This window comes from Camellia sinensis, chromosome 6, assembly GCF_055761805.1.
Source record: "Camellia sinensis isolate YWXY chromosome 6, ASM5576180v1, whole genome shotgun sequence".
NCBI lineage: Eukaryota > Viridiplantae > Streptophyta > Magnoliopsida > Ericales > Theaceae > Camellia > Camellia sinensis.
Window position 1 is genome coordinate 4,661,898 of NC_138966.1, and position 6,719 is coordinate 4,668,616.

A 6,719-nucleotide genomic window follows, 5' to 3' on the forward strand; every position below is an offset into this window, starting at 1 on the left:
TACTCCACACTCACGAAACCCTTCCAAGACACTTTTCGAACTTGTGACTCTACTCATATTTAAGCATTCCAAAGTGACTATTTGTCACTCAAACTCCCATATCAACCAATCGGTTAACCATTCAATAAAACATAAATTTGACACTCAAACATCCACAGGTTGCCCTAAATCAAATACTCCGAGATGGAGCTCTACACACCATTCCCCATACTTCTAGGATTTTACCATACTCCTCAAGTACACGTTGTACTAGTACTATTCCTAACAATCCCATCACTCTTGCGCCGATATGGCAACACTAATTCTAAATCACACTAAACATTCATCACCCATACAACACCATCTATAAAGATTACAATCCACATTCCTTCTCAAGAACCACTCCTAGCATTTAATTATCAAGTTTCCTTCATACCCATGAACTCTGTACAAGCCTTAACCATGTCACTCAACACTTAAATATCACAAACCCTCTTTCTCACCCTCATCATCATGAAACACAATTCTCACACTCATTTTTCAAACCTTTCACAATATTCTACATAACTCACACTAAGCTCATACCATCCAATGATTTCACCTCATCTCAAATATACTCCCTGACAGCTCTTAATATCTCAATAACAACATCTAACATCAATGAACCGACTTCCCTTCCCTGAGACACTTACTCTTCCTGCCAGAACAAGAAAGCAACCTAACGTATAGTCACATAGCACATAAACAAAATTCAAGCAACAAACCACATAATTGAGTCAAGTCTACAAGGATAACCACTTGTCTCGTAACTTCCAAGGAACTCCCACTAGAAACCACATTGATCAGATGTGTTTCCAATGAGATCTCAAAGCAAGTTAGTTGGCCACAAGTTCTATCCAAGAAGCTCAACCCATGCTCACACAAAGCAACACATAATGTCCTACGCCTTCTACTTCTACATACAAACACCTTCACCAAGCGCAGCCAACCCATTGTGGTAAAAACCACTTCCCACGAGCTCCAAGTTTTCAAACCCGGTTAGCTCTGATACCAAGTTGTTACGCCCCAATTTTAACTACTCGGGATCATTACCAAAAGCCTGAAAATTAGGTCAAATTTTTTTTTTTTAACATTTACAAATATCTATTACCCTTGAGTAATAGAAACATAATAGTACATGTTCTCTCTCATGATGAATACAACAATAATAATAATACATATCAAGCTCCCACTACAGAGTTACAAATAAATAACTACAAACATCAAGGTACAATGAGATTACACACAAGATGCACATGAACTTCCTAATCCTTCAACCAATCAATCCGAAATTCTCTTCCTGTAAAAAAAATGAAACAACAAGGGTGAGCACAATTGCCCAGTAGGAATCTCGTAAATCTAAAACAATAACATTCTTATAGATAGAAATGATCATGCATGCAGGGTGATACCATATAGTAAGGTAATGTTTTGTAATTTCAAAATATCATACATAGAGTACTTTTTTCTCAAAATTTATTTGAACATTTAAAGTAAACCTTCAACCATCAAAACTATCCATTTTTATCAGAAAACCATAAATCCTTCTGGGAAAACAAATATATTTATTAACATTCCTCTTTTTATTTCCATTCTCCCTTTTTACTAATTGCATTCACTAAAACTCCATACCTCAAGTTCATGTTCCCTTAATACCCAAAACAACCCTCAAACACTCCATTCCCACCTGTCAATCCTTTAGTGCTCTACCTCTTTAACGTAGAAGTCCAATCACAATTACATCACATCCACATTTGCATTATCAATTATAATTCAACATATCACAACTACATCATATCCACATGTGTGTTATCAATCATAATTCAACATATCCCAAGGATAATAATCCTTTTAATTCAATTTCTCAATTAATCATAAAGCAAAACTCTTAAGTTTTCATTATAGATACAAACAACCCGATGAGTTCTTTATCACCAATCCCTTATCTAATTACCATTTCATTATCCATTCGTTTCAAATTTCTATATGCATTTCCATTCCATACCAATTTACACATCAAATGGTAATTTCACAAGTTCATCACAAGTCACATATATCATCACTGACCTCAACATACTTCACAATGCATTCCACCTTTTGCCGGCTTGATACGGCAGGATAGCGGGCAACCAATTCATAGTACATTCCATCTTTTGCCGACTATTATATGGCGGGAAGTGAACTCCCAAAAATCATTTTCTCAAAAACCATATCTTTTTCCGAAAACCATTTTCAACTTTTTTAAAAACCATCCCCCACATTTGCCAGCTATTATACGGCAGGACGTAGGCACCCAAAACATTTTCGAAAACCATCTGTTTTTCCACTTTTGCCGGCTATAATACAGCAGGACTGTGTGGACACCCAAAAACACTTTCCCACTTTCGCCGACTACAATACGGCAAGACTGTGTGGACACCCAAAAACACTTTTCCCACATTTGTCCAGCGATAAGCGTAGACAGGGCAATTGGGCACCTTGAATTAAAACCACCCCCACATTTACTAGCTATTATACAGATAGTTGTGGGCACCGAAAAAATATTTTTCAATTTTTAAAACAATCCCCCACATTTACCGGCTATGATACGGATGGTCGTGGGCACCGAAAAATCATTTTTCAACTCCCCGTGTGGGTACCAACCACAACACAACCCAACACAACTCAACTCAACCCAACACAACTCAATTCCACATAACACAATTCAACCAACTCAACACAACATAACTCAATACAATTCACATAACACATAACCATTTCAACACAAAGCTCATATCATCCATACATTTAGTAATTTCCTTTCCTCCAAGTTTGGTTCACATTATAACATAATTTAAGACATCAACATTATGAGTTCAATCACAACTTTTACATACATTTCTCAAATTCTTTAAAATTTGAACTAAACTTGTACATGTGTAATTTAACACCTCAATTTCATGATTCTACTATTAATTGAAGCAAAACCATTAACCATCTTCATGAGCCAAACTAGGGTTTTTAAGAGAAATTAAAGCTTTTCACAAAAACACATTTTATTCCAACCCTTCTATTACTTTTACACCCAAACTCATGACCTAAGATCATAACCCAACAAATAGACCCAACTCTCTTCAAACCCTAACACCTAATCTCGGGATTCATCACAATATGCATAAAAATATAAACTTTTGTATTTATACAAAGAAAATACCACAAATCTATTCATAAACGAGGGTATTAAAAAAGAACTAGAAACCCCTACCTCTTGAAGCCAAGAGATGACGACCCAAAATCAATAGCAACGAAACCACGAACCAATCGGACCAAAAAGAAGCCCTTGATGAGATCTACACTTTTTCTCAAAGGACCAAGGTGAAAAAATCACTCTAAGTGAGTAGATCTAGAGGTCTTAGTGCCAAAGGCTTGAGTTTAGAGAGAAAGAAGAGAACTCATGGTTTGAGAGAGAGGAAAGAGGAGAAAAAGTGAAATGAAATGTGTTTGAAGCCTATTTATAGTAGTAGAAAAGTAAACCTAAGGTCAATAAATAATAGGCCCCAAACCCCCCAAAGGTAGGGCCCATTCGAACCCCAAAAAATTTGAAAAAAACACGCAGGGGTCGACCCTTCGGGCAGGGGGGTCAACCCTTTAGGTAGAAAAGACAATCTGGCACAAGCAAGGGGGTCGACCCTATTTTTCAGCAAACACAGATTCTGTAACATAAGAGGGTCGACTCTCCCCAGACTGGTATCTACTCTATTTTCCAACAGCACTTCTAGAAACTTCACCAATAGGTAAGGGTCGACCCTTAGAAAGGCTGGTGTCGGCCCTAGAATAGAATTTCTAAGTTCCCAAGGAACTTTTTGACAAGAACAAGCACAAACAAACAAACAAACCCAACAAGTTTAAATCGGATCACACTCCTCCAAAACCAACATTCAACAACTCCAAAACTCCCAAAAGATAAAAATAAGGGAATTAAATACACACTCCAAAGGATTAAAGGATGCGGGTGTTACAGCGTGTGTGGTGGTTTGAGCTAAGGTTCCATTTGTCCATAACTCCTCCCTTCTACAAATTTGGGGTGCCCCTTGGGGCCCAACCCAAGTTAGTACACCAAGAGCATATATACCCACAAAAGCTCTCTTAAAGTTTCAATGTGGGACAACCCATTTCAAGGAAACCCATATTTACTGCTTTAATTGTTCATTCCACGAACCTGAAAACGACATCAACTTCCAATTCACTCATAAATGGTTTTGACGAACCGTCTTCACCATGTGACTTGCCATGCGGCAAGGAACACGCCACCTTTTCAGACCCACCCCAAAAGACGTTTAGGGCCCACTCAATTTTGAGCTCAAAGTTGGCCCAAAATAAGCCTTATAAAACCAATATTTCCAACAATTGGGTTGATGCCTTCAAGAGTTCCCATCTCATTCTCTAACATATTTTCAAAATTAGCTCTGTTTAATGAATAGTTCAAATCAGTCTAATAAAACATCAAATATCAATAGGAATAGTTCAAATCCTCCAAACTTTTTCACAATTTCAACTAACTACATATAAATAAATGACATAAAAAGTTACTTTGAAGACTAACCTTATTGTTGATACTAGAATATCATGGATGATACAACAAACCCAAGCTAATTTCACAAGCAACTGTGTTGGAAAGTCAGAGGTCCTGAAAAGAAAAATGAATTCAGAAACAAACCATGAAAATAGTGCATCAAAATACACTAGTCTTTCTTAATGAAGAAACATAAAATTCAAAACGATGATAGGGGGAGGGGAAACTAAAGTCAAGAATACAAAAATTATTCATGCGCAATAGATTCTTCAATACTATAATATCCTCCTTCAACCCACTAAAGTCAATACCATAACATCCACCTTCAACCCACTAATAAATTATTCATGCACAATAGACACTAATTTACACAAAAATCTATGTTAAGCATATGTGACTTCCACCAAAATATGCAAAGATACTAAATTAAATTGTTGCACTTAAATTTAATGAATTTTCAAGGCCACCTTACTGTCCACACTCAATAACCATCCATAAGGTCTAATCTTTTACATTGTTAAGAGACTTTACAAAAATATTAGAAATTCATTCAAGTACATATCAGTAGGAATCTTTACAAAAGTGGTTAACACCAAGGATATACTTAAAATATTTGTCAACTTTAGAAAATATAATGTCTTCAAACTTGTTCTTTTACAAAAAGTATTTGGACGCCTCTAAAGCACTTGGACGCATTCAAATTTGTTCTCCATCACATTTTGAAATGTCCATGTATCAACTTCTGTGTACTTTTTCCAGTAAAGAGCATGCACAACAATCTAATATTTTTAAAAAATAACATGGGCATATTGAAATAATAAGAAAAATAGATATTGAAACAATATGGACTAAGGATTCCTTATTACAATTCCATCGGAGCAATGTAGTCTTAGTTATCCTCTTGAGCTCCATAGCTTTTTCAACCCAATCCTACAAAAGTTTGACTTGATCATAATTTAAACACAATTTTAATTAAAATACACTATCAATTTATTTCCTTCTTTCATCATTTGTGTTCTTTTTTAAACTTTAGTCACTTCCCTCTTCTATTTGGAAATTTTATATATCTTTGTAAAAGATCCTTTATAATTTTTTCTAGTGTATTGTTTTTTAAGGATGCATAATTTAGTTTGAAAATGAATAAATTAAGGATTAAAAGCACCATGCCCATCTTCACAAACTTTACAGTAAAAAAAAAAAAGTTACACAGAGATTATGCATGCATCAAAATATCATGTTCCCCCCATGATTTTCTTTACACATACTCCAAAACAAACTTGAAAAGAACCATACTACTTGTGTATTTTTTATTCCCTTTCTTGAGTAGTTTTCCTTTCCTTTTCCTTTAGGCTTCTCATTTTCCTTTGCCTTTGCCTTTACCTTTCAAAAAATAAGCAAAGATTATTAAGAGAAAAATATGAGAAGCAAATAAATTTGATTAGTGGGCTTACCCCATGAACACAGAGGACATTGAAGTCCCGTTCATTATGGATCACAACACTGACATTTCTGTTTTGAAGAAACCGAACTTGTGTATATATAGAAATGCATTTGAAAGGTAAAAGAAAAATTATATTAAGGAATGTAGATTAAATAAAATTAAAAAATGAGTAGAGAGATCTAATATTACTGTTTCCTCTAACATATCATCCACCTGTAAAAAATAATACAAAAGCATTTGATTATGAGAAAAATTATAAATAAAAAGTCAAAAATTAAGCCTTGATTCAAAAACTATAAACTAAACATACATAACCAAAAATATGAATGTTGTCCATGATTTGAATTAAAATGAACTCCAAGGTTGTTGAAGAGGTTGAAACACCAGAGACCTGTAGTGAAGAAATAACTCATTTAATAGTGCTATTTATAGATTAGGTTTAAATACCAATGGATGTACAATGACTATTTGATTACTTAATTGTGTCATAATTTAAGTACAATGGGCTATTTTTTTCTCACTATAATTCTAATTTTTTACAATCAAATAAAAACAAAAGATCACAAAACATTACTTTTCATGTTAAAAAAGGAAACAAAATTAACACATTTATAAAAATAAATCGAATCGTTTATCAGAACACTAATCATATTTGAAATACTTCAATCTCATTGACACCTTATTTGGTTCATTGGAATGAGATAAATG